The 24,502-nt window shown below is 48.6% G+C and overlaps 9 non-coding genes across 9 annotated transcripts; all 9 read left to right on the top strand.

Annotated features, from left to right (window-relative positions):
- The first annotated feature begins 75 nt into the window (after window positions 1-75).
- Window positions 76-147, top strand: TRNAG-UCC (transfer RNA glycine (anticodon UCC)). Its single transcript has one exon. It is a non-coding gene; the product is annotated as a tRNA-Gly (tRNA).
- Window positions 148-6,753: 6,606 nt separating this feature from the next.
- On the top strand, window positions 6,754-6,825 carry TRNAG-UCC (transfer RNA glycine (anticodon UCC)). The gene has a single exon. It is a non-coding gene; the product is annotated as a tRNA-Gly (tRNA).
- Window positions 6,826-7,103: 278 nt separating this feature from the next.
- On the top strand, window positions 7,104-7,175 carry TRNAG-UCC (transfer RNA glycine (anticodon UCC)). Its single transcript has one exon. It is a non-coding gene; the product is annotated as a tRNA-Gly (tRNA).
- A 275-nt stretch (window positions 7,176-7,450) lies between these two features.
- TRNAG-UCC (transfer RNA glycine (anticodon UCC)) lies at window positions 7,451-7,522 on the top strand. Its single transcript has one exon. It is a non-coding gene; the product is annotated as a tRNA-Gly (tRNA).
- A 9,131-nt stretch (window positions 7,523-16,653) lies between these two features.
- Window positions 16,654-16,725, top strand: TRNAG-UCC (transfer RNA glycine (anticodon UCC)). Its single transcript has one exon. It is a non-coding gene; the product is annotated as a tRNA-Gly (tRNA).
- A 280-nt stretch (window positions 16,726-17,005) lies between these two features.
- TRNAG-UCC (transfer RNA glycine (anticodon UCC)) lies at window positions 17,006-17,077 on the top strand. The gene has a single exon. It is a non-coding gene; the product is annotated as a tRNA-Gly (tRNA).
- A 279-nt stretch (window positions 17,078-17,356) lies between these two features.
- Window positions 17,357-17,428, top strand: TRNAG-UCC (transfer RNA glycine (anticodon UCC)). The gene has a single exon. It is a non-coding gene; the product is annotated as a tRNA-Gly (tRNA).
- Window positions 17,429-17,707: 279 nt separating this feature from the next.
- Window positions 17,708-17,779, top strand: TRNAG-UCC (transfer RNA glycine (anticodon UCC)). The gene has a single exon. It is a non-coding gene; the product is annotated as a tRNA-Gly (tRNA).
- Window positions 17,780-18,057: 278 nt separating this feature from the next.
- TRNAR-UCU (transfer RNA arginine (anticodon UCU)) lies at window positions 18,058-18,129 on the top strand. The gene has a single exon. It is a non-coding gene; the product is annotated as a tRNA-Arg (tRNA).
- The last annotated feature ends 6,373 nt before the right edge of the window (window positions 18,130-24,502 follow it).

Here is a 24,502-nt window from a genome sequence, read left to right as displayed (position 1 = left end):
TTTTATTCGGCCTGTGTCGACATTCTTGTTGCAATCAACAACTGAAGTAGGCCTGCTTGGAACAACCGGAAACATGCGTCGGTGGTATAGTGGTTAGCATAGCTGCCTTCCAGGCAGTTGACCCGGGTTCGATTCCCGGCCGACGCAAACATTTCGTGCACATGCCCACACGTCAGCTCCCCATTTCTATACACATTATCAGTGGCGCATGTGAAATTGACCTTTACTTTTATTCGTGGTGAGCGGCGTTCTATCGTGAAAAAGAAAACAAGAAATACACTCCTAGATTGCCGTAATGCGAAGGCAATGCACCTGGCTTTTCAATGCATTCCGTGCACTTGGCGTCATTTTATTCGGCCTGTGTCGACATTCTTGTTGCAATTAACAACTGAAATAGGACTGCTTGGAACAACCAGAAGCATGCGTCGGTGGTATAGTGGTCATTCTGCATCCGGCAACCGAGCTGTTCGGATCGTAGGGTCATGGCCTCTTCCGGGGTAGCGACAGCGGCCACTTTTGGTCGCGGAAACAGGATCACGGAAGATGATAAGGAATATCCGTTCATTTTGCCTCAACTGCCTAAAGGACGAGTTGCAATTAACACCGTGTTTTTGCACGGTGATGTGCGTGCGAGACCATACAAGGTCGAAGATTTCAGGGACGCCCTACTGCCGACTGGCCTCTTACCGGACGTGGTATGCATAGGGGCGTACCAGATAAACCACGTCTGGGCGGTGACCCTGAATGATGCGACTGCGACGAAAAGACTAGTTTCCCTAAAGGACCTGCAAGTGAAGGGACGACGGCGCGTCATCGTGGACCCGCAGGGCCAGCAGGTGAAGCTTAGGCTTCACTGGCTGCTGTATGGCGTTGCCGACGAGGACGTCCGGACAGCGTTCGCGGCTTTCGGCAAGGTGGAGGAGGGGAGCCGGGAGCGGTGGCGAGTCGAAGGCATGGGAAACAAGACGTCAACCACCCGGACGGTGCTCCTCAAGCTAAAGAACGGCGTCAAAGTTGAGGACCTTCCTCATCAGGTCCGCGTCGGCGGAGAGTTGGCCTTGGTGATCGTGCCCGGTCGACCCATGCAGTGCCTGCGCTGCCAAGGCACGGGGCACGTCCGCCGATAGTGCAAAGTACCGCGCTGTTCCAGGTGCAAACGTTTCGGGCACGGTGACGCTGACTGCGTCAAATCCTACGCCGCCGTGACAGGACCAGCAGCGAGGGACGTTGCGGCTGAACACGTCATGGACGTGGTCGAGACAGAAGAAGCCGCCAAAGGAACCGGAGACTCGGTTTCGACAGGGACACTCAGAGGGTCATCTACCGCCGGTGCTGAAGGCATGGTGGCTGAGGCTGACGAGAATACGGACAAACCGGTGCAGGTCCTGCCTGCAGTGAGCCTTGCTACGGGGGCCGTTAACGAAGATGCACCCGACAACGACACGACGGCAATGCTGCAGGACAAGGAAGTCAAAGACGATGAGCGGACTGGGACTCCTGGTGCCCCAGTCAAACGCCCCCACGACGATACCAAGGACAGGGACGGTGGTGCCACCAGCACCAGCGAGGGGCCGCTGACGAAGACGCCACAAGGAAGACGGATGGGCTACAAGCCAAAGCCTAATGTACCACCTGAAAGGAAGCCTTTGAGCAAAACGGTCACGCCTAACGACACGAACAAGCCGGGAGGTCCCGGAGGCGGCTAGCCGAGTGCTAGTCGTGAACGGTAAGCACCATGCTCCGGGCCTGCTTTTTCGCTAGCTTAAGATAGCTGAGATACCGTCCCTTATTATTGCAACATTGAACGTGCGAGGGCTGGCGGCTAGTCGTAGGCAAAGTCAGGTCCTACGGTTGAACACTGACCACAACCTAGACGTACTAGCCGTCCAAGAGACTAAGGTTGATGGAGAGGAGCAGACCGGGAGCATGGTGCGACGATTCACGCACAGATATTTTGCGGTGGTTAGCCATGCGGCAGGCACGTCCGGTGGTTGCATTCTGTTCGTCAAGAAGCTACCTGGACTGCAGATTCAAAGTGTATTTTCCTGCGAATCTGGAAGGATTGTTTTCTGCGATGTTTTGATAGGTAATGTTGAATTCCGCGTCATAGGCGTGAACGCTCCGAATTCAGTGGAGGAGCGTCTCTTGTTTTTCTCTAACCTTTCTAATCATGTCCATTGTGATAAGTGCGTTATTCTATTAGGGGATTTTAACTGTGTGTTGAATGCCAGAGACCGAGTGAATAATGCCGGTGTGCGGGACAAAAGTTGCAGCGTATTATCAAAACTAATAGGTGAAAATGAACTTCACGATGTTTTCGATTGTCTGCAAGGGGGGCGTGAGGTGTCTTTTACTCGTTTTCAAGGCAGTAGTCATGCAAGACTGGATCGAATGTACATATCGTTGGACACGATTCCAATATGCCACAGTTATTGTGTAGTGCCCGTGTCGTTTTCGGACCACTGCCTCATGAAATGTCACATAGGTATAGTGAAAACGAAACATGCTTTTAATTGGGATCTCTGGAAAATGAATGACTTGTTACTAAGTGATCAGTGCTTTGTAAAAGCAGTAATGGATGCGGTTAACGAAGTATTCGATGATGCAACGGAAACAATAACGGAGAAGTGGGAATGTTTTAAACGGAAGGGTAAAATTAAAGCCATAGAAAGATCGAGTTGCATAAAATTCGAGAAGGAAACGAAAGAAAAGGGCTTAAGAAGACTGCTTGAGCAGCTGATAACGCTTGAGTGTAGAGAGCCTGGTACATATAAAGACGACGTGCGAAACATCGAGGAAAAACTTGAACGGTTCGACAAAGAGCGTTATCAAGGCGCCATCGCGCGTGCGCGAGCACATGCACAACGGCAGGGGAGACGCCCACTAAAAGGGCGCTGGGTCTTGAGAAGGCGCACGGACGGCGAAACCACATCGATAAAATTCTGATGAACGGGACTGTCGTTGAAGACAGTGAGAGCATTGGGAGCGCCTTCTTCGAGTACTACCAGTCACTCTTTGCATTTCAGGCTGCGAATGTAGGGGGTTTCAAAGCGGATTTTCTTAATCTCATGCCGCGAATAAGTGATGATACCAAAGAACGATTAGAAGCCAAAATAACTGAGGGGGAAGTAGAAAAGGCAATCGACGATTTGAACCTTGGTAAGTCGCCTGGACCTGACGGCCTCTGCGCTGGGTGGTATAAGGCGTTTAAGAGAGAATTGGCTCCATTGTTGGCAGAGGTATTAAATGACGCGTATCAGCAGAAATGTTTGCCCCCTTCCTTTGGAAAAGCGCACACCATACTAATACCTAAGAGCGATCAAATAGATAAACTAAAATTAGTGTCGTGCTATAGGCCAATATCACTAACAAATGTTGATTACAAGATATTTATGAAGATTTTAGCTACCAGACTCCAAGGCGTCATCGAAGAAATAGTCGGAGACCATCAAACTTGTGGCATCAGAGGGCGAACTATTTTTTCTAACATTCATATCCTCCTGAGACCCCGCTATGGGGATTTGTCCAATATATTGGACATTAAGAAATAAGACAGTACTTCTGTCACAAGGCTTTCATCCTCATAAAACCGCACTGTCCAACTTATTGGACACCTGCTTGCGCCATCTATGCAGCATTGATGAAAATACATCGTTCAAATTCCTGCCGAAACAGTTCCACAATGGCGGCATTCAGCGGCGTGCCATTTTACGGCAGCTGCCGGAGAATTAAGCACTGTTTCTCGTATTCTACCTGCTTCAGGGCATATCTTTGATTTCATAATAAAGTTAATACAACAGCATAAGCGCAGAATACGAAATTTAAATTTTTGGCGCGCTTACTTTTCATTCACGCTTCCTTTGATTTCGCGTGTCCATTATGTTGGACGCTAGGACTCAGCCCGGTTATTTAGACCGCGCTTTTGAGATGGCCTTGTTATGAACAGCAGGCGAGTACTGTTGGCATTTAGCGGCTTGTGGACGAAATCGCGTCTCTTTTTTTTTCTTTAGGGGACCGGCCTCGCGTGTCTGATGAATTAAGCGGATAACTTTTCTTTTTTCAATACATGGCTAGAACCCGCAAGACACCTGTCGCAGGTGGTCTCGTAAGGAACAGAACATATCGATGTCCCTCGACCAGATATTGTGCGCATGTACAACGTCAACATGGGGGTTGTTGACAAGGCAGACCAAATGATAAGTTACTACAGGATAGAAGCACGCGTCAACAAGTGGACAGTCAGAGCCATCTTTCACCTCTTCTACATTGCCCTCAGCAACTCCTGGGTGCAGTACACGCGGGACATACGCTCCCTAAAGAAACAGCGGAAAGAAATACTCAAATCTATGCAGTGCCGCCAATCTGTTGCTGAGACTCTCGTGGCTCAAGGGAAGAAGCAGGATGAAACGAAGAGTGAGAACAAAGCCGAGTTGCATCCGCCATCAAGGCGGGCTCGACTGTCTCCTCGAGAACCCCCAAAAAAGAGGACTACCCACTGCTCAATGCTGGCTGACACTGCAAACGCTGCCCGTTGCAGACTACATGGCTGCGACATGGAAACAAATCTTTTTCACCAAATGTCGGCTCTTCTTCGGCATCACCCAGGAAAAACAAGTGTTTTGAAATTGCCCACAGGAAGTGAACACAAGAGCAAAATTTTTGTTGAGCAGAAGAATGCTCTTTTTTGTACTTTATTCACTACTTTGCATTTCGAGTTATTAAAATATTTTGCACACGAGTTTGAGCGAAATATCTGTGGTATGACATTACGTGCGCGCTGGGTGAAAAAGACCGGGTAGCATCCCAGTGTCCAATATATTGGACATCGCGCTGAGCTGAAACTATCAGGGCTGTTAAAAAAATATTTAACACTTTTCATCTTCATACACCTACTGACTTATTCTGAAAGTTTGGGAAAAATCTGTGCCCCCAAATGCATCCCGGTTCTCAGGAGGATAAGATGCGAAGTGTTCTCGAGTGCTGTGACGTCACCGGAGGTGGCGTTGCAGTTCTTCAGCTCGATCTCGAGAAAGCTTTCGATTGTGTCGCGCATGTTATTTTGTTTGCCATCTTGGATCACGTTAATGTCGGTTCCATCATCACTGAGGGCGTGGCCTTGGCGTACAAGAATTGCACAACCAGATTAATTGTTAATAAGTCACTGGGGGCCCCCATTAACATTATGCGTTCAGTGCGCCAAGGCTGTCCCCTCAGTCCAGTTCTGTTTGCTATTTATATAGAGGCCATGTGTCTGGCAAGAAATGAAAATGACAAAATACGTGGTTTTAGATTGGCAGCGACAGAAGTGAAGCTACTGGCGTATGCAGACGACATTGCAGTGTGTTGCACAGATAAACCAAGCGTAACCGAAGTAATCTGTAGTAAATCATTTCTGCGAAGTCACGGGTAGCAGAGTAAATTGGAGCAAATCCCTCGGGCTGTGGCACGGGGACTGGCTTTCCGCACCGGACTATTTCGCGAGTGTGAGCTGGGTGAAAACTCCGATGAGGTATCTCGGTGTTCCCCTAGACAGTTACAATAGCAGTGATGAATATTGGAGTAACCAAGCAAGTGACATGAAAGAAAAAGCAGACAAATGGAAAGGTACTAACCTGTCTGTTTTCGCAAGAGCGACAGTGTGTAACATCTTTTTAATTGCCAAGTTGTACTATGCTATGCAAGCGTTGTATTGTTCTACACTAAACGTGCAAAGGCTGCACAGAGTGTTTGCGGTTTTCATATGGGGTTCAACATGGGAAAGGTGAAGACGAACAAATTTGTTTAGAAGAGTGAAAGACGGAGGTGTGGGATTAGCCCATCTTTTTGTTCGACAACTGGTCAACCGATTTTTCTTTTTCCGCGATGTGCGCGATCCTTTTCTTTGCACCGTATGTCAGCTCAGATTAAGCAACACATTGCCGGCACATGTTGTCACAACGGCAAGCATGAATGGAACACTTCGTGGCTATCGTAAGGAAGTTGCCGACAGTGTACGTTTCCTTACTGTTCGGTTTTCAAATGCTTACCTATGTCAAGTGAAAAGGAAAACGCTTTATAAAGATGTGTGTGATATTGTATTCCCATTGCCGCTATACAGAGCCATATACAGTGGAGGGCAAGGACAGGACGTTCTTAAACGGGTGAAACGCATCCAGCTGCCACCAGGGGTAAAATCCTTTTTTTTTAAGCTCCACACTGGAACCCTGTCCGTGAAGACGTTTATGGAAGAACGAGGATGTCTCCTTCCGTGGGGTTCTCGCTGCTTGATCTGCAAGAAGCCCGAAACCATAGATCACGTGTTCTTGCACTGCTGGGCTGCTGTGTTCTTTTGGGATGTCTTGCAGCGAACCCTGAAGAAAGAATTACCTGTAAACCCCCAAGGGATCAGGTATCTGCATATTAGGGATGAAGACGGCGTCCCATATGACTTCATTATGTTGAATGCTCTCCACTGTATATGGCGGTCTCGAATGGCTGGGTACCACTGCGATCCCGACGCACGGCCGGTTCACATATATTTCAGAGAATGTATGTCGCGGTTTGTGGACGTACAGAAAATGCAAGAATGTGCACCGGATTGGCGGTCGAAGCTAGAAGCTCTGACAGCCATGAAGGAATTTTAATTTGACAACGCCGATCCTATACGGACGGATGGCTTTACTGTAATTTTTTTCCGCTCTTTTGCATTTCTGAGATGTGTGTAATATTTGTATTTTCTGTGTTATGTCAAAGACCGGCATTAAATAAAAAAAAAAGTCGGTGGTATAGTGGTTAGCATAGCTGCCTTCCAAGCAGTTGACCCGGGTTCGATTCCCGGCTGACGCGAACATTTTCTGCACATGCCCACACGTCAGCACCCCATTTCTATACACATTATCAGTTGGCGCGTGTGAAATTGACCTTTACTTATATTCTTGGTAAGCGCGACGTTCTATCGTGAAAAAGAAAAAAAGAAATACACTCCAAGATTACGGTAATGCGAAGGCACTGCACCTGGCTTTTCAATGCATTCCGTGCACTGGGCGTCATTTTATTCCGGATGTGTCGACACTCTTGTTGCAATTAACAACTGAAGTAGGACTGCTTGGAACAACCGGAGACACGCGTTGGTGGTATAGTGGTTAGCATAGCTGCCTTCCAAGCAGTTGACCCGGGTTCGGTTCCCGGCTGACGCAAACATTTTGTGCACATGCCCACACGTCAGCACCCCGTATCTATACACATTATCAGAGGGCGCGTGTGAAATTGACCTTTACTTTATTCGTGGTGAGCGACATTCTATCGTGAAAAAGAAAACATGAAATACACTCCTAGATTACCGTAATGCGAAGGCAATGCACCTGGCTTTTCAATGCATTCCGTGCACTTGGCGTCATTTTATTCGGCTTGTGTCCACATTCTTGTTGCAATTAACAACTGAAGTAGGACTGCTTGGAACAACCGGAAACATGCGTCGGTGGTATAGTGGTTAGCATAGCTGCCTTCCAAGCAGTTGACCCGGGTTCGATTCCCGGCCGACGCAAACATTTTGTGCACATGCCCACACGTCAGCTCCCCATTTCTATACACATTATCAGTTGGCGCATGTGAAATTGACCTTTACTTTTATTCCTGGTGCGCGGCGTTCTATCGTGAAAAAGAAAACAAGAAATACACTCCTAGATTATCCTAATGCGAAGGCAATGCACCTGGCTTTTCAATGCATTCCGTGCACTTGGCGTCATTTTATTCGGCCTGTGTCGACATTCTTGCTGCAATTAACAACTGAACTAGGACTGCTTGGAACAACCGGAAGCATGCGTCGGTGGTATTAGCCCCGAGAATTAGGAGTGGCGCCCTCTCGCGAGTGACGTCACGGCCAGGACGCCGCTCGCTCCGGCTCGCTCGGCTGCCGCGCGCGCTCGTTCCCTTCGTGTGTGCTTGCGGTATGGGTGGCTCGAGCCGTACGTATTGAAGGATACGTCGGCTACTTTCAGCTGCCATACCTTAACCACAGTTTCTTCTTCAAAAGCGTGTGAGTCGAGAAACTTTGCGGCTTGGATATCGCAAGCTAAGTAGCGTTAAAGGGGTCTGCTAGGTTTTGCAATGCATATATGCGCCGTGTCTATCGGTAAACGTTGACTAAAAAAAGAATATCTGCAAATTCAACGCGCGAAGTTGTGTATGATGCTTCGCTAAACATTTAACATAGCTTTAGTATTTAGCTATGAGAGGCATTGCATTTTACGTGGAAGAAAACTTTGGTAATTGGCGTCAATATGTTATCTGATTTTAGAAAGACACTGCCCAGCGAAGCTCTCATCATGATTCCTATTACTCTGGTGTGTTGTTCTATTCAAATATGGCCATTCATTAATGCGTAAAAAAATAGTTAGGCGCGCATTTCTTATGAAAAAGTTTGCTACTACTTTCATTCCCCTCTGAAACAGGCCTCCAAAAAACGAATTGCTCATGGCTGCTAACACGACGGGGCGTCATGCAGAGTATTTACATAGTTAATTCACAAACACCATAGTAGCAATCACCTGAGAGAAAAGTTTCGTTGTTATGATCGAGAGCCACTCAATTGAAAGTGATGAAATGTTTCATAGTGGCCCTGAGTAGCCTTTATCGACAATATGGCACACCCCTGATCACGTAACGGTAGCAATCGACTGTCCGTATGGCGAGGCACGCTATGTTCGCGAAACTCATCAGTTCACTACAACTTCGAACTAAAACCATAAAGCATGTTTTTTACAGCGCCAACTGGAATGGCTAAAGTATTCTCGAGCTACTACACCGCAGCTTAGATTTCCTGTATATAAAAGGAAAATTCAAGCACCTTCTGTCTCACCATGTCTCGATCCAGCGTTATTCAATTATACAAACGGATAACTATTCGCTTCGTCGGTACATAAAAGAGAACCTTGCAAGCAAATTAAGTTTGCTCCAATCCAATCGCAAACATTCATAAAGAAAGCACCACAAGCCTTGCATATACTTTCACTTGATTTCTGACCCTCCACCGGGGGAATTTCGATATCTTCAATATGTCCCATAATACTAATCATTGACGCTTCGACTTCTTTCTGGCTGCAGCTATGCGGTCCAGCAGGCATACTTCACTAAAAAAATTGGGCCGAGCAGCCTGTGTCAGTTCGCCAAACAGATTCGTCATGTATATTCCTCAAGCAGCAAGCACCAGTAAATTTCTCAAGTGAGTTTGATTTGGTTTATTAATTTCCATTTACACACACACATGTACAGAGGAGTGCTAAGTGGAGGTGGATGAGGGAAAAAAGTCGCACAGACGAGGCTTGAGGTAACCTCACCCCCTTAGGTACAATATGGCTGCATGGGGTAATACATCAAGCGCCATATAAATTACATTTATATAGTGACCATAAAACATTGCAGTTATACAATATATCAAAGAACAGTGAAATATTTCCACAATAACAATGCAAAACACACTGCGGCATTGAAATAAATAAATGATATACACTTGGTAATATAGACAAAAAAAGAGGAACATAACTTACATTATTAATCATTAACAAACGCGCCCTAAAGAGGTGAGTTGAACGTGTAACACGGAAAAGGAAATATATATTGGTACATTCCTATTTGTACTCTGTAAGTAGCTGTAAGCCTTCATTAACTTTACTTCAAATTTCCGCCGCTTAAAAAAAAATAAACACGTGAAGAACCGCCTAATGTTGACAGGCAGTTAAAGAAGCAAGTGAGGCGTGTAGAATCTAAGCTCCAGTATTAGTTAAGTCCCCGTGCTACTGCCGAGCGTTTCTGTGAGGAAATGCAAAAATTCGACATTATACCATTAACTACTCGTCGTGAGCAAACCTATTTTAGCGGAATAAAATCAACGTAATTGCTGTAGAAGTCATATATAGCCAGCTTTGTGACATACTTGTTGCACCGCGGCAGGTATGGTATCATAACTGGATTCCTGTAGGCTATGCTTTTGCGATTGTCTATCTGCGCATGAAAAACCCGCAATAGGCTGGTCTGCGTCGCTTCGGCTGGCACTGTAGCGTTGCCGTCGAGAGCTGCATTGTTGTCTAAGAAATTAGCTCTTTGAATAAATGTTCGCAAAGGAAGACGTCGTAAAAATATATTTGAGACGACCACCATAAGTATACAAGCAGAGAGAACGAGGGCGAACAAACGAAAACACCGCAGAAAGCGCCCAGACAACGCCCGAACTGTAGCAGACGACAGGCGCGAGTCCGTGCCCTGACGTCGCGCGAGCGGCGCTCGCAGCGCCGCTCGTGTTCGTTCTCGGGGCTAATAGTGGTTAGCATAGCTGCCTTCCAAGCAGTTGACCCGGGTTCGATTCCCGGCCGACGCAAACATTTTGTGCACATGCCCACACGTCAGCACCCCATTTCTATACACATTATCAGTTGGCGCGTTTGAAATTGACCTTTACTTTTATTCTTGGTAAGCGCGACGTTCTATCGTGAAAAAGAAAAAAAATGAAATACACTCCTAGAATACGGTAATGCGAAGGCACTGCATCTGGCTATTCAATGCATTCCGTGCACTGGGCGTCATTTTATTCCGGATGTGTCGACACTCTTGTTGCAATTAACAACTGAAGTAGGACTGCTTGGAACAACCGGAAACACGCGTCGGTGTTATAGTGGTTAGCATAGCTCCCTTCCAAGCAGTTGACCTAGGTTCGGTTCCCGGCTGACGCAAACATGTTGTGCACATGCCCACGCGTCAGCACCCCGTATCTATACACATTATCAGTTGGCGCGCGTGAAATTGACCTTTACTCTTACTCGTGGTGAGCGCGACGTTCTATCGGGAAAAAGAAAAAAATTGGAGGACGCTTAAGCTTCGCCTTCAAGAGTGGAACGCGACAGCGTTCCCATCGACCCGCCAAGGAGTGTAAGACAATGCGCTACGGCGCAGGGATCACTTACGAGGCGCCCCGCATCGGACTTTGCGGCCACCTATCACACGGGGAGCGTCGAGCAACGCAGCGTTCGGCGCGGCAACGAAACGTGCGCCTGAGCAAACGGAACGAACCAAACAACTCGGTGTCTCGGAGGCGGAAACGATCTACGCCTGGCAAACGTCCTGATCGGCACGGGCAGAGAGATAGATAGATTGTAATCTAAAGAAAGGAACGGCGCTTGATTCTGCAACCCGCGTGGGAGCACGGCGAAGCGTCGTCAGGGGAGAGGGAGTCGGGGCCGGTCCGCGCACAGCCCCAATGCGCGCATGGTGCGCCACCTGTCGGGGCAGCGCCGTACATTGACAGGAGGGGGTCTTCTGTGTTTGCCGCAAGATGGCTCTGCGTGTGCGGTAAGCGCAGAAGAAATTTAGCGGAAACGTACTTCGCTACTCGTGTAAATGCGACTTGTGTAAGCTACATGCTCATAATTACCGATATACACCGCAGTATAACTTTCTACGGCACGTTTTTAAGGCAACACCGCGTTCACTAGAAGCTGCTTTGTACCGCTTTCAAGCATCGAACTCGTGGCTGAGTCATTCTGCTTCCGGCAGCCGAGCTGCGCGGTCAGCGGAATCATGGGCTCCAGTGGAGCAGCGACAGCGGCCACTTTTGGCCGTGGAAACAGGTTTAGCAACGACGAAGAAACCGACTACCAGTTTATTTTGCCTCAGCTGCCAAAAGGACGAATTGTTAATAACACCGTGTTTCTACATGGTGACGTACGAGCGAGGCCGTATAAGGTCGAGGATTTTAGGGATGATCTAACGCCCACGGGCCTGCTACCGGAAGTTGTGTGCCTTGGGGCGTACCAAGTGAATCATGTCTGGGCAGTGACCCTCGGTGATGCTGCTGCAACAAAGCGACTGTTGGCTTTCAAAGAGATACAGGTTAAGGGGCGGCGATGTCTTATCGTCGACCCTCAGGACCAGCAGGTGAAGCTTCGGCTTCACTGGTTGCTACACGGCGTGGAAGACGAAGATGTGCGGACTGCGTTGGCGGCCTTCGGCAAGGTGGTTGAGGTGAGCCGGGAGAAGTGGCGTGTTCAAGGCGTTGAGGAGAAATGTTCGACCACGAGGACCGTTCTTCTCAAGCTGAAGGGCGGACTGAAAGTGGAAGATATTCCTCACCAGATACGCGTTGCAGGGGAGTTGGCCTTGGTGGTGGTACCCGGTCGTCCGATGCAATGCCTACGCTGCCAAGGCACGGGGCACGTCAGGCGGGACTGTAAGGTTCCGCGATGCTCGCGTTGCAGACGCTTCGGGCACGTCGACGCCGACTGCGTCAAGACTTTCGCTACTGCGACTAGCCCAGTCACGAGTGAAGAGGCGGCAGCACACGTCATGGATGCAGTTGAGACCGAAGACGCTGCCAAGGGAGCCGGAGAACAAGTGCCCCCAGCGAAGACAAGTACCACGACGGTGCCGGAGGTCGCTGACGCCAAGGTCGTCCAAGGCGCTGAGCAGGTTACTGGCCCGGCAAGTGTCGACAAGGACAAAGATCCTGCGAAGGCAGGCGCGAGTGAAGCTGAACGGGACGACGACGAGTCAGCGATGCAACAGGGCGAGTACGCTGACGGAGGGGACCGGGCCGCTGGTCTCGGTGCCTCATCCAAGCGCCCCCGTGACGAGGCCGGAGACAAGAACAACGCAGCATCCAGCACTAGTGACGGGCCGCCGGCGAAGGCGCCTCAAGGGAGGCGGTCGGTCTTCAAGCCTAAGCCAAATGTTCCGCTCGAGAGAAGGCCTGGTGAAAAAGTGCAGCAGACGAACACCACCGGGAAGACCGGCGGTCCCGGAGGCGGCTAGCCGAGGGCTGGTCGTGAAGGGTAAGCACCATGCTCCGGGCCTACCTTATACTTTAGTTCAGCATGGCTTCTAATCCGTCACTCGCTATTGCCACACTAAACGTAAGAGGGTTGGCGGCTAGGCGTAGGCAAAGTCAAGTCCTACGGCTGGCCACTGACCACGACCTAGACGTTCTAGCTGTCCAGGAGACAAAGGTTGACGGAGAGGACGAGACCGGGAGCATGGTGCGGCGTTTTACGACTAGATTTTATGCGGTCGTGAGCCACGCAGTAGGGACGTCCGCCGGTTGTGTTCTGTTTGTTAAGAAGTTGCCTGGCCTTGTTGTTAAAAATGTATTTTCATGTCAATCCGGAAGGATTGTTTTTTGTGATTTTTGTTTTCGTGACCTTGAATTCAGAGTCATGTGCATATATGCGCCGAATGCTGTGGAAGAGCGCGCCTCATTTTTTGCGAACCCTTTCCAGTATGTTAGCACTGATAAGTGCATGGCTTTGTTGGGGGATTTCCATTGTGTTTTGAGGGCTCGGGATAGAGTCAATAATGCTGGTATTCACGATAAAAGCAGTTGTGTGTTGACAAAGCTAATTAGGGATAATAAACTGGACGATGTCTGTGAGTGCCTGGAGGGGGAGCGTGAAGTCATGTACACGCGATTTCAAGGTAGTAGTCATGCGCGGTTAGACCGCATATACGTATCGCAAGGCATGATTCCAAAGTTCCATAGTTATTCTGTGACACCAGTATCGTTTACAGATCACTGCTTGGTGAAATGTCATATAGCCACGGAGAGGAAGAAAGAAGACTTTAATTGGGACCTATGGAAAATGAATGCCTTATTACTAAAAGACGAGCCATTTGTAGAGGCAGTGCATGAGGCCGTCAGGAAAGCAAGTGAGGAAAATAGTGAAACAGTAGCAGAGAAATGGGAATGCTTCAAACAAAACGTAAAAATGAAAGCTTTAGAAATATCGAGCTGCTTAAAGTATGAGAAGGAAATGAAAGAAAAGGGCTTACGAAAGACACTTAAGCAGCTGATAGTGCTTGAGTGCGAAGAGCCTGGGGCGTATAAAGAAGACGTGCGAAGCATTAAAGAAAAAATCGAGCAGCTTGACAAGGAACGGTATGAAGGAGCGATTGTGCGCGCAAGAGTAAATGCAATAGTAGCTGGGGAGACGCCCACGAAAAGGGCGCTTGGACTTGAAAAAGCGCATGGTCGAAGGATTCACGTCGATAAGATTCTATGGAACGGCACAATTGCTGGAGACAGTAAGAGCATAGGCCAAGCGTTTCTAGAGTATTATCAGTCGCTCTATGCGTTTCAAGAAGCGAATGTAGACGAGTATAAAAAGGTTTTTCTCGGTCGCATGCCGCGATTGAGTGACGACACGAAAGAACGAATAGAAGGGAAAATAACAGAAAGCGAAGTTCAAAAGGCGATTGATGGCTTGAACCAAGGCAAATCGCCTGGACCTGATGGCCTGGGCGCTTGTTTATATAAAGCTTTCAAGAAAGAACTGTCGCCGTTGCTAACAAACCTGTTTAATGATGCGTACGCTAACAAAGCTTTGCCACCTTCCTTTGGCAAAGCGCATACCATACTCATCCCTAAGAGTGATCAAGTGGACAAACTTAGGCTGGTGACATCTTACAGGCCCATATCGTTAACCAATATTGATTATAAGATTTTTATGAAGGTTTTGGCAGCCAGACTTCGAAGCGTCATAAAGGAAATAGTTGCTGGTCATCAAACGTGCGGTATCAAAGGAAGGTCGATTTTGTCAAATATTCACACGATGCGGTGCGTGCTCGAGTGCTGTGATGTCACATCGGGCGGAGTCGCAGTGCTCCAGCTCGACCTTGATAAAGCCTTTGATTGTGTCTCTCATGATATTTTGTTTGCCATGTTCGATCAAGTTAATGTTGGTTCCATAATCACTGAGGGAGTGGCGCTGGCGTACAAGAACTGCACAACACGCTTAATTGTGAATAAATCATTGGGGTCCCCCATTAACGTCATGCGTTCTGTGCGTCAGGGCTGCCCCCTCAGTCCTCTTTTGTTTGGGATGTACATAGAAATTAGGTGTTTGGCCATAATTGAAAATGATCAAATACGCGGTTACAGCTTGGCAGACACAGAAGTCAAGCTCTAGGCATATGCAGATGACATCGCAGTGTGTTGTACAAGCAAACAAAGTGTGACGGAAACGATAAGGGTAGTGAAAAATTTTTGCGATGTGACGGGCAGTAGAGTGAACTGGGGCAAGTCGCTTGGTTTGTGGCACGGAGAGTGGTCTTCGGCCCCGGACAATTTTGCAAATGTGAGCTGGATAAGAACCCCGACCAGATATGTAGGTGTTCCCATGGACAGTTACAAAAATAGCGATGAATACTGGACGAACCAAGCGAAAGAAACTAGAGAAAAAGCAGAAAGGTGGAACGGCATCAACCTGTCAATTTTTGCAAAGGTAACAGTTTGTAACATGTTTTTTATTACGAAGTTGTGGTACGTCATGCAAACGATGTACTGTTCAAGAGTAAACGTGCAAAAGCTGCACAGAGTGTTCGCGGTTTTTATCTGGGGCTCTACCTGGGAAAGGTGTAGCCGAACCAATCTGTTCAGGCAGGTGAAGGAAGGGGGGCTGGGCTTGGCGCATCTTTTTGTACGACAGCTCATCAACAGATTTTTGTTTTTTTGGGATGTGATTGATCCATTTCTGCGTACGGTATGCCAGCTAAGGTTGAGAGGCGCTTTGCCGGCACTTATCGTTAGTACTGGTTGTATGCCGGGAACGCTTCGGGGCTACCTTAAAGAAGTTGTGGATAGTGTGCGCTTTCTTTCTGTTCGTTTTTCGTTTGATTATTTAAGTGAAGTTAAAAGGAAAGCATTATATAAAGATGTTTGCGACATTGTATTTCCAGTGCCATTGTACAGAGTTCTATACACTGGAAGACCAGGACAGGATGTCCTTAAACGAGTGAAAAAAATGGAGGTGCCTACGGGGGAAAAAACATTCTTTTTTAAACTACACACAGGGACACTCTCGGTGAAGACATTCATGGAAGAACGTGGAACCATGTCTTCTTGCATTGCTGGGCCGGGGTGTTTTTTTGGGATGTCCTACAACGAACAATGAAGAAAGAGTTACGGTTAAACCCACATGGAATCAGGTATCTGGCGGTAAAGAATGAGGATGGGGTTCCCTTCGACTTAATAATGCTGAATGGCCTTCACAGTTTATGGCGTGCAAGGATGTCTGGGTACTACTGTGACCCGGACGCTAGGCCTGCGCATACGTATTTCAAAGAAAGCATGTCTAGATTCATTGAAATAAAGAAAAGAGAAGATTGTGTACCCGCGTGGCTGTCGAGGATAGAACCTCTGACAGCATTGAGAGAATTTTAATAAGACAACGCCAGTCCGTATGGGACTGATGGCATTAATCTTTTGTTCAAAATGTCTGTAGTTATGTAATTATGTTCTGTATTGTGTGCTCTGTACAACGTCGAAGACCGGCAATAAAAAAAAAAGTCGGTGGTATAGTGGTTAGCATACCTGCTTTCCAAGCAGTTGACCCGGGTCCAATTCCCGGCCGACGCAAACATTTTGTGCACATGCCCACACGTCTGCTTCCCGTATCTATACACATTATCAGTTGGCGTGTGTAAAATTGACCTTTACTTTTATTCGTGGTAAGCGCAACGTTCTAGCGTGAAAAATAAAAAAAGAAATACGCTCCTAGATTACCATAATGCCAAGGCACTGCACGTGGCCATTAAATGCATTCCATGCACTGGGCGTCATTTTATTCCGGCTGTGTCGACACTCTTGTTGCAATTAACAACTGAAGTAGGACTGCTTGGAACAACCGGAAACACGCGTCGGTGGTATAGTGGTTAGCATAGCTACCTTCCAAGCAGTTGACCCGGGTTCGATTCCCGGCCGACGCAAACATTTTGTACACATGCCCACACGTCAGCTCACCGTATCTATACACATTATCAGTTGGCGTGTGTAAAATTGACCTTTACTTTTATTCGTGGTATGCGCAACGTTCTATCGCGAAAACGAAAAAAAAAGGAATACACTCCTAGATTACCATAATGCCAAGGCACTGCACGTGGCCATTAAATGCATTCCATGCACTGGGCGTCATTTTATTCCGGCTGTGTCGACACTCTTGTTGCAATTAACAACTGAAGTAGGACTGCTTGGAACAACCGGAAACACGCGTCGGTGGTATAGTGGTTAGCATAGCTGCCTTCCAAGCAGTTGACCCGGGTTCGATTCCAGGCCGACGCAAACATTTTGTGCACATGCCCACACGTCAGCTCCCCGTATCTATACACATTATCAGTTGGCTGTGTAAAATTGACCTTTACTTTTATTCGTGGTAAGCGCAACGTTCTATCGCGAAAAAGAAAAAAAGAGAAATACACTCCTAGATTACCATAATGCCAAGGCACTGCACGTGGCCATTAAATGCATTCCACGCACTGGGCGTCATTTTATTCCGGCTGTGTCGACACTCTTGTTGCAATTAACAACTGAAGTAGGACTGCTTGGAACAACCGGAAACATGCGTCGGTGTTATAGTGGTTAGCATAGCTGCCTTCCAAGCAGTTGACCCGGGTTCGATTCCAGGCCGACGCAAACATTTTGTGCACATGCCCACACGTCAGCTCCCCGTATCTATACACATTATCAGTTGGCTGTGTAAAATTGACCTTTACTTTTATTCGTGGTAAGCGCAACGTTCTATCGCGAAAAAGAAAAAAAGAGAAATACACTCCTAGATTACCATAATGCCAAGGCACTGCACGTGGCCATTAAATGCATTCCACGCACTGGGCGTCATTTTATTCCGACTGTGTCGACACTCTTGTTGCAATTAACAACTGAAGTAGGACTGCTTGGAACAACCGGAAACATGCGTCGGTGTTATAGTGGTTAGCATAGCTGCCTTCCAAGCAGTTGACCCGGGTTCGATTCCAGGCCGACGCAAACATTTTGTGCACATGCCCACACGTCAGCTCCCCGTATCTATACACATTATCAGTTGGCTGTGTAAAATTGACCTTTACTTTTATTCGTGGTAAGCGCAACGTTCTATCGCGAAAAATAAAAAAGAGAAATACACTCCTAGATTACCATAATGCCAAGGCACTGCACGTGGCCATTAAATGCATTCCACGCACTGGGCGTCATTTTATTCCGGCTGTGTCGACACTCTTGTTGCAATTAACAACTGAAGTAGGACTCCTTGGAACAACCGGAAACATGCGTCGGTGTTATAGTGGTTAGCATAGCTGCCTTCTAAGCAGTTGACCCGGGTTCGATTCCCGGCCGACGCAAAGATTTTGCGCACAAACCCACGCGTCAGCTCCCTGTATCTATACACATTATCAGTTGGCATTTGTGAAATTGACCGTTACTTCTATTCGTTGTAAGCGCCACGTTCTAGCGTGAAAAAGTTAAACACCAAACTGCTCAATGATGTAGAATTCACTTGCGGGCGGAGGATGAAATGAGGTAATTTACTGGCGGTGGAATACATGAATAGGCCAAGAATGGGAACTGTGCAACCAGCATATCAAAGATGGCTCTCCGTGTGCGGAAAGCGCAGAAGAAATGCAGCGAAACGCACTTCGCTACTCGTGTAATTGCGACTTCTGTAAGTTACATGTTCATAATTACCGATATACACCACAGTATAACTTTCCACGGCTCGTTTCGAAGGCAACACCGCATTCACTAGAGGCGCGTTTGTACCTTTTGGAAGCATCGAAATCGTGGCTGAGTGGTAGCGTCTCCGTCTCACACTCCGGAGACCCTGGTTCGATTCCCACCCAGCCCATCTTGGAAGTTGCTTTTTATTTATGGAGTGCCTGCCGTGATTTATCGCTTACGGTCAACGCCGCAAAAACGCCGACACCGACGCCGACGACACCAGCTTTTCTGCGACACGAGCTCCTTAACGCTATCGCGTTAAAATAAAGGATATTGAAAGGGCGAGCGGCATACCGTACCAATAAAAACAAAATGAAACGCAGTTAAAATCTACGTTAGAAAAATTATTAGCTCTGGAGGGCAAGGCGCCGGGATTATACATGGGTGACGTTAGGAATATAAAAAACTAGAAATGAACGAATAAGAACGCTATCGCGTAGCGCTTGTGCGTGCGAGAGCTGAAGAACTAAACCTGAAGGAGACGCCCATAAAACGCATGAAGCGCACGCCAGACGGAACTCCGTCACAAAGATGCTATAGGTAGGTCGTACCGTGACAAATAATGTAGAAATTGGGCTGGCTTCCTTTGAGTATTATCACGGATTGTTTGACTTGCGTAATGTAGACCTGGACCGGTCTAAGGAATCTTTTCTGTGGGCGATACCACGACTAAACAAGGAACGAAAAGTAAGACTTGAAATGGTCATTAGCGAGCAAGAAGTACAGCGTGTAATGAATAACTTAAAACATACGAAATGGCCATGTCCTGATCGCTTGGCTGCAGCTTTCTATGAAGCCTTCAAGCAACAACTAGCTCCATTGTCGAGTGCGATATTAAATGAGGCATATGCAATAAATGCTTTGCCTGTGTCATTTGGGACGTCATATACTCAACTTATTCAGAAAACTGACAGGGCAGGCACACTTAAGCAGGTATCGTCGTAGAGATCAATCACCCTGGCAAACGTGGACGACAAAATTTATATGATGGTTTGTGCCGAAAAATTAGAGTGTTATACGCGAAATAGTCGGCCCTCATTAAACGTGTTCATCAAAGCTGTTCCATGGTTTACAACATTCCCAGGGCGAGGTGTGCACTCGAATGTTGTGACGCCCCGTATGCACGTGTGACATTACTACAATTACATATGGAAAAGCCTTTCATATTTTGTCACATTGTATTTTGTTTTGCATCTTGGACTACATCGACATCGGTTCGGTCATCCGGGAGGGAGTGAGTTTGGCCTTCTATAACAACCCGTTGAGGCAACTTCTTAATAATTTGCTGGGGGCCCCCCGTAAGTTTTCTACTTTCAGTACACCAAGGTTGCCCCATCAGCCCTCTGTGTTTGATATCTATATTTATGCAGGCATGTTGCCTGTTTCCTGTTGACGATGCACGCGGGCGCCCCGACGAAGTCGATGAATGCTGTCCTGCTCTGGAGCTGTCGGCTGAACTGTCCTCTTTGACACACGGTGCGCAGTACACACAGAACTGATTCTTTGTAAATGTTCTTTGCAAATAGTGTCCAGTTCTTAATCCTTCGTTTGCGTAACATTTTGGTGGAGGGCGCTGTTCCCCGTTCTCGCCACGGTGCTCCGCAGCGGCCGCACCGTCCTGCTATCCGCCATGGCTCCCGGTGACGGCACTCCGGCCAAGATAATGTTGACGTTGAGGAATGACTGGCTCAGCTTGTGTGAGCGTGTTAGCCGAAACAAGCTCTGGGACTTTATCATTACACTAGCCCATGACCTATTCTACTTGCGGAACTCTTCGTGTCTGGTTCCGGACACATGACGACGAGATCTCTGGCTGGAATAATTTCAAGGAGAAGCTCAGCGACCTTTTTGGAGATCCCATCGGTTGGCAGCTGGCTGCTAGAAAAGTGCTTCCTACCCCAGTTCAGTCTTCTACTGAATCGTATGTCTCGTACATACAAGACGTGCTCGCCCTTTGCTGGAAAGCCGACGAGAAAATGGCCGACGTTAACAAAGTCGTCCACGTAATCAAAGGGATCGCCGACGACGCGTTCAACTTGTTGGTCTTCAACAATGTGTCCACCATCGACGTCATTTTCAAGGAATTCCGCCGCTTTGAGCTCCCCAAAAGCCGCACCGTCATGCAACACTTCTACCGGCACCCTGAGACAGCTGCGACGTCGTCTTGCGTCGGCCTTACCGCTTCACTGCGCTTAAATGAGCACGTCAGACCTATTGTTCGCCGCAAGCTCAAGGTTACAAGTCCTGCGCCGTTCCATCCACGCCCACTTGACCCCACCATTGGCCAACCAGCCCCAACGATCACTCTCATTCCGGCAGTTGTGCTGCTAAGTTTTCATGCTGCCTGCTCCCACTCGCGGCGTGACGCCCGACCAGTGCCGGCAGCTACGCCCCACAGCGATCTGTATTCCCGTCCAAGACACCGCGACCTTTCTGAATGCAGAACTCCGGATGACAAGCTCATTTGCTTCCGTTGCCTCCCCATTGGCCACGTCGCTCGTCACTGCGGCACTTCTTGGACGTCGCCGTATTCGAGCTCCTTTTCCCCGTCTCTTTGCCCACATGCCAACCCACGCCGTTACTCGCCTCGCCGTATGCCACCCAGCGCTGACGTATCCGTTGATGATGACAGTCGTCCTGCTCGTTCACCGTCACCTAAGCACCGTGGTCCCCGTTGCCCCAGCCACGCCGCTATTCCTCGCCGACCAAATATGCACACTCGCGGACGGAAAACTAGAATACGCAGCTCTTGGATGCAGTGCTGCATTACCTTCGTCGTGTTGAAATCCTCCACTGACGCTCCCAACGAACCAGAACTTGATGTTCACGTCGACGGTGACCCTTTGACGGCGTTAACAGAAGCAGGAGCCCAGGTATCCATAATGAGTTGTAACCTCCGTCGACGATTGCGGAAGGTTCTCGCGCCTGCTACTACACCAGCCATACGCGTGGCCGATGGCAGCACTGTTGACGTCCCTGGAATGTGTACTTCCCGTATAAGTTTCGCCGACCGCCACAATCCTGTTCTTTTTACGGTTCTGACCAATTGTCCCTATGACCTAATTATCGGACTCGTCTTTCTTACCGCGCATTCAGCTTTGATCGACAGTTCTGCCGGTACCATTTGCCTCGAACTTCCTCTACTCGAGCATATCTGTACAACTTTAGTACAACCACCTTCGTCCGCCTGCAGCTTAAAGCCTTGACTTTCGTCCATTTACTATCATCTTTTCCTGTACTCGATCATGATTACGTCACCACACCTGAAGTACTTTTGATACGCAATATCAGTGTGCCCCACTCCGTCCTCACCGTCGCCGATAACCGGACATGCCTCCCCGTCGTCACTTTTGGCCTGACTAAGGAAGTTCTACCTCAAGGCGTATCGGTTGCAACGCTGCGTGCTACAGGAGATGACCACGTCATGACGTTGGCAGTAGACGTCTGCTCATATTCTTCACCATGTCCACAGGACGCTATTTGCCCTGATGCGACATTTGGTCCCATGATTGCTGCGGTCCTATCGCCTGAACAAGCAGCAGTTTTGTATCGCCTTTTGGTTTCCTACCACGATATCTTCGACCTCAACAATCGCCGATTGGGCCAGGCTTCAATTGTTAAGCATCACATAAACACTAGTGATGCCAGTCCTATTCATCGCCGGCCATCTCGACTTATCGTCATCTAAACTGCGTTACCAAGAAAGACGTCTACCCATTGCCTCGTATTGACGACACCCTCGATTGTCTCCATGGTCCCAACTACTTTTCATCAAGAGACGTTTGGTCTGGTTATTGGCAAATTCCCGTGGATGAAAAGGACCAAGACAAGACCGCGTTCGTCACCCCAGGGGTGCGATATTGTACGAATTCTATTCCTTTTTCTATGCCTTTTGCTGCCATCACTGCGCAGCCATTGGTCGAAAATGACCGGGCCGCGCCCATTTTGTCTGTCAATCACGCGACGTCATGAACCCGCAAAAACTGTAATCGTCATCGTGACGTTGACGCACTCATTATGCGGAGCAAAAGACATGGATTTTTGGCAAGGCAAGAGACAGGGTCGTTTCCGAAGGCATAAAAAAGCGGCCGCCCCTCTGATCGCTATGGCCGTGGCTCTTCGCCGTCGCCGACGTGAACACGTAGAGCAAGACGACGCGTTTGACATGCTGGATGACCATTTACGGCGGTGTTTTCGCCTCTCCAAGGGAACGGTGCGGTTGTTGTGCTTGGAACTGGCGGGGGAACTAGAAGCTGAGCGAGCGACGGGACTGTCGGTGGAGCGGAGTGTTGTGTGCGCTGCGCTTCTTTGCTACCGGGAGCTTCCAAGCGTCCGTTGGGAGCGAGGAGACGATCCGTGTATCGCAGTCGACGGTGAGCGAGTGCGTGCGACGTGTGGCAGAGGCTGTCGTGAACGCAGGGGCCCGCAACAAGTGGGTCCATTTTTTTCCAAAGACAGCCGAGGAAAAGGCAGCCGTGAAGGAGGGTTTCCTTCGGCGCGGCGTTATCCCCGGCGTCATCGGATGCGTAGACGGCAGCCTCATAGCCATTATCGCACTCCAAGGGCGAGCGCAAGGCTGTGTTCATGTGCCGCAAGGGATACTACGCCCTCGACTGCATGTTCGTAAGTAAAACTCAGGTTTTCTGCGATCCTTTTTCAAAGTTACGTTGCTCTCGCCAACGGGCACTTTCTCTGGTTTACGTTTTACCTCAGATCTGCGACGCGGACATGAAAATCTGGGCCTTCGACCCTCTGCGACGGGGGTCGGACCACGACGCTTTCGTCTTGCGGACGACATGGTTGCGCCGGCGGTTCCAAGCGGGGCGCATCGTGAATGCCGGGGAATACCCCCTCGGTGAGAAAAAACATTTTTTTTTTGGCGCAGTCACGCTTCAGGAGCGCAGAACGCGGTGTCCGCTCCAACCCAAACTTTTAACCAAACCACCAGAACATGAGTAAGTCGGGAGTAAAAAAAAAGAAAATGAAGACATTGACTGCCACCATTGGCAATGTTCGAAGTGTTAAGTTACAAGCACATTATGTGTCTTGCGAGGAGCTGACCAAAGCAACACATATTAGTGCTGACTGCACCTAGTGCCTGCCAGAAGCAGAAGAAATGAACACACATTAGTGCTACAGCTACTACTGTCATTGATAGCACCAACAAGTGTCGATTTCTTGTTTGTGGCGGCACCGAGTAGTGCACTTGTAAATTGGTTAAGAGTTTGTGTCGGGTATGGACATGCTCAACTCATGCTTTTCCTTGGGACCTGCAACCCTGAAGTCTACCTTTGTTGAATGATGCTGTAGCTTTCCTCAGTTGACAATTTGCCTCTCGTCGGCGAAGTACTCAATTTACTTTTTCCATCTTTGTGCAGGTGACAGTGGCTACCCCTTGGAGCCGTGGCTCCTGACCCAAGTTCCTGGCCATCCTCCAGTGCACACAGCCGAGGGGCAGTACAACACAGCACATGCCGCCATGCGTTACGTAGTGGAGAGGTGCATTGGGCTCTTAAAGAGCCGTTTCCGCTGTCTTCGGCGATATCGCACCCTCCTCTACGAGCCGGAACGTGCAGCCAACATTATCGCGGCATGTGCTGTATTGCACAACCTTCGCCTTTCTGAAGGCGACATAGAATCAGGCGATGACAGCGATGACGACAGCAGCAGCGGCAGTAGTAGTGAGCTTGACAATAACGGCGACCCCATGCCACACAGTCTGCCCCGAAACACGGGGTCTACAATGTACTACTTGAGAGGGCGGGCTGTTCGCGACAATGTGATTGGCATGTTCGGCACAACCCGTGCCCAGCACATGCGTTATCTGAGGAGTGTGCGGTGGCAGGGGCGACGTCAACAGCAGCATCGGCATCGCTAGGTGCATGCACACAGTTTTAAATAACTGCATTGTGCATTTTATGCTGTGGAATTGCAGATACATTTCCCGCGCTAAGTTGTAGTTGATGTCTGCGTAATGCAAAGCATTCATGATTTGTT

This window comes from Dermacentor albipictus, chromosome 10 (genome assembly GCF_038994185.2).
Source record: "Dermacentor albipictus isolate Rhodes 1998 colony chromosome 10, USDA_Dalb.pri_finalv2, whole genome shotgun sequence".
NCBI lineage: Eukaryota > Metazoa > Arthropoda > Arachnida > Ixodida > Ixodidae > Dermacentor > Dermacentor albipictus.
The sequence above is the reverse complement of the archived record's forward strand: the minus strand, read 5'-3'. Positions and strand labels throughout refer to the sequence as shown.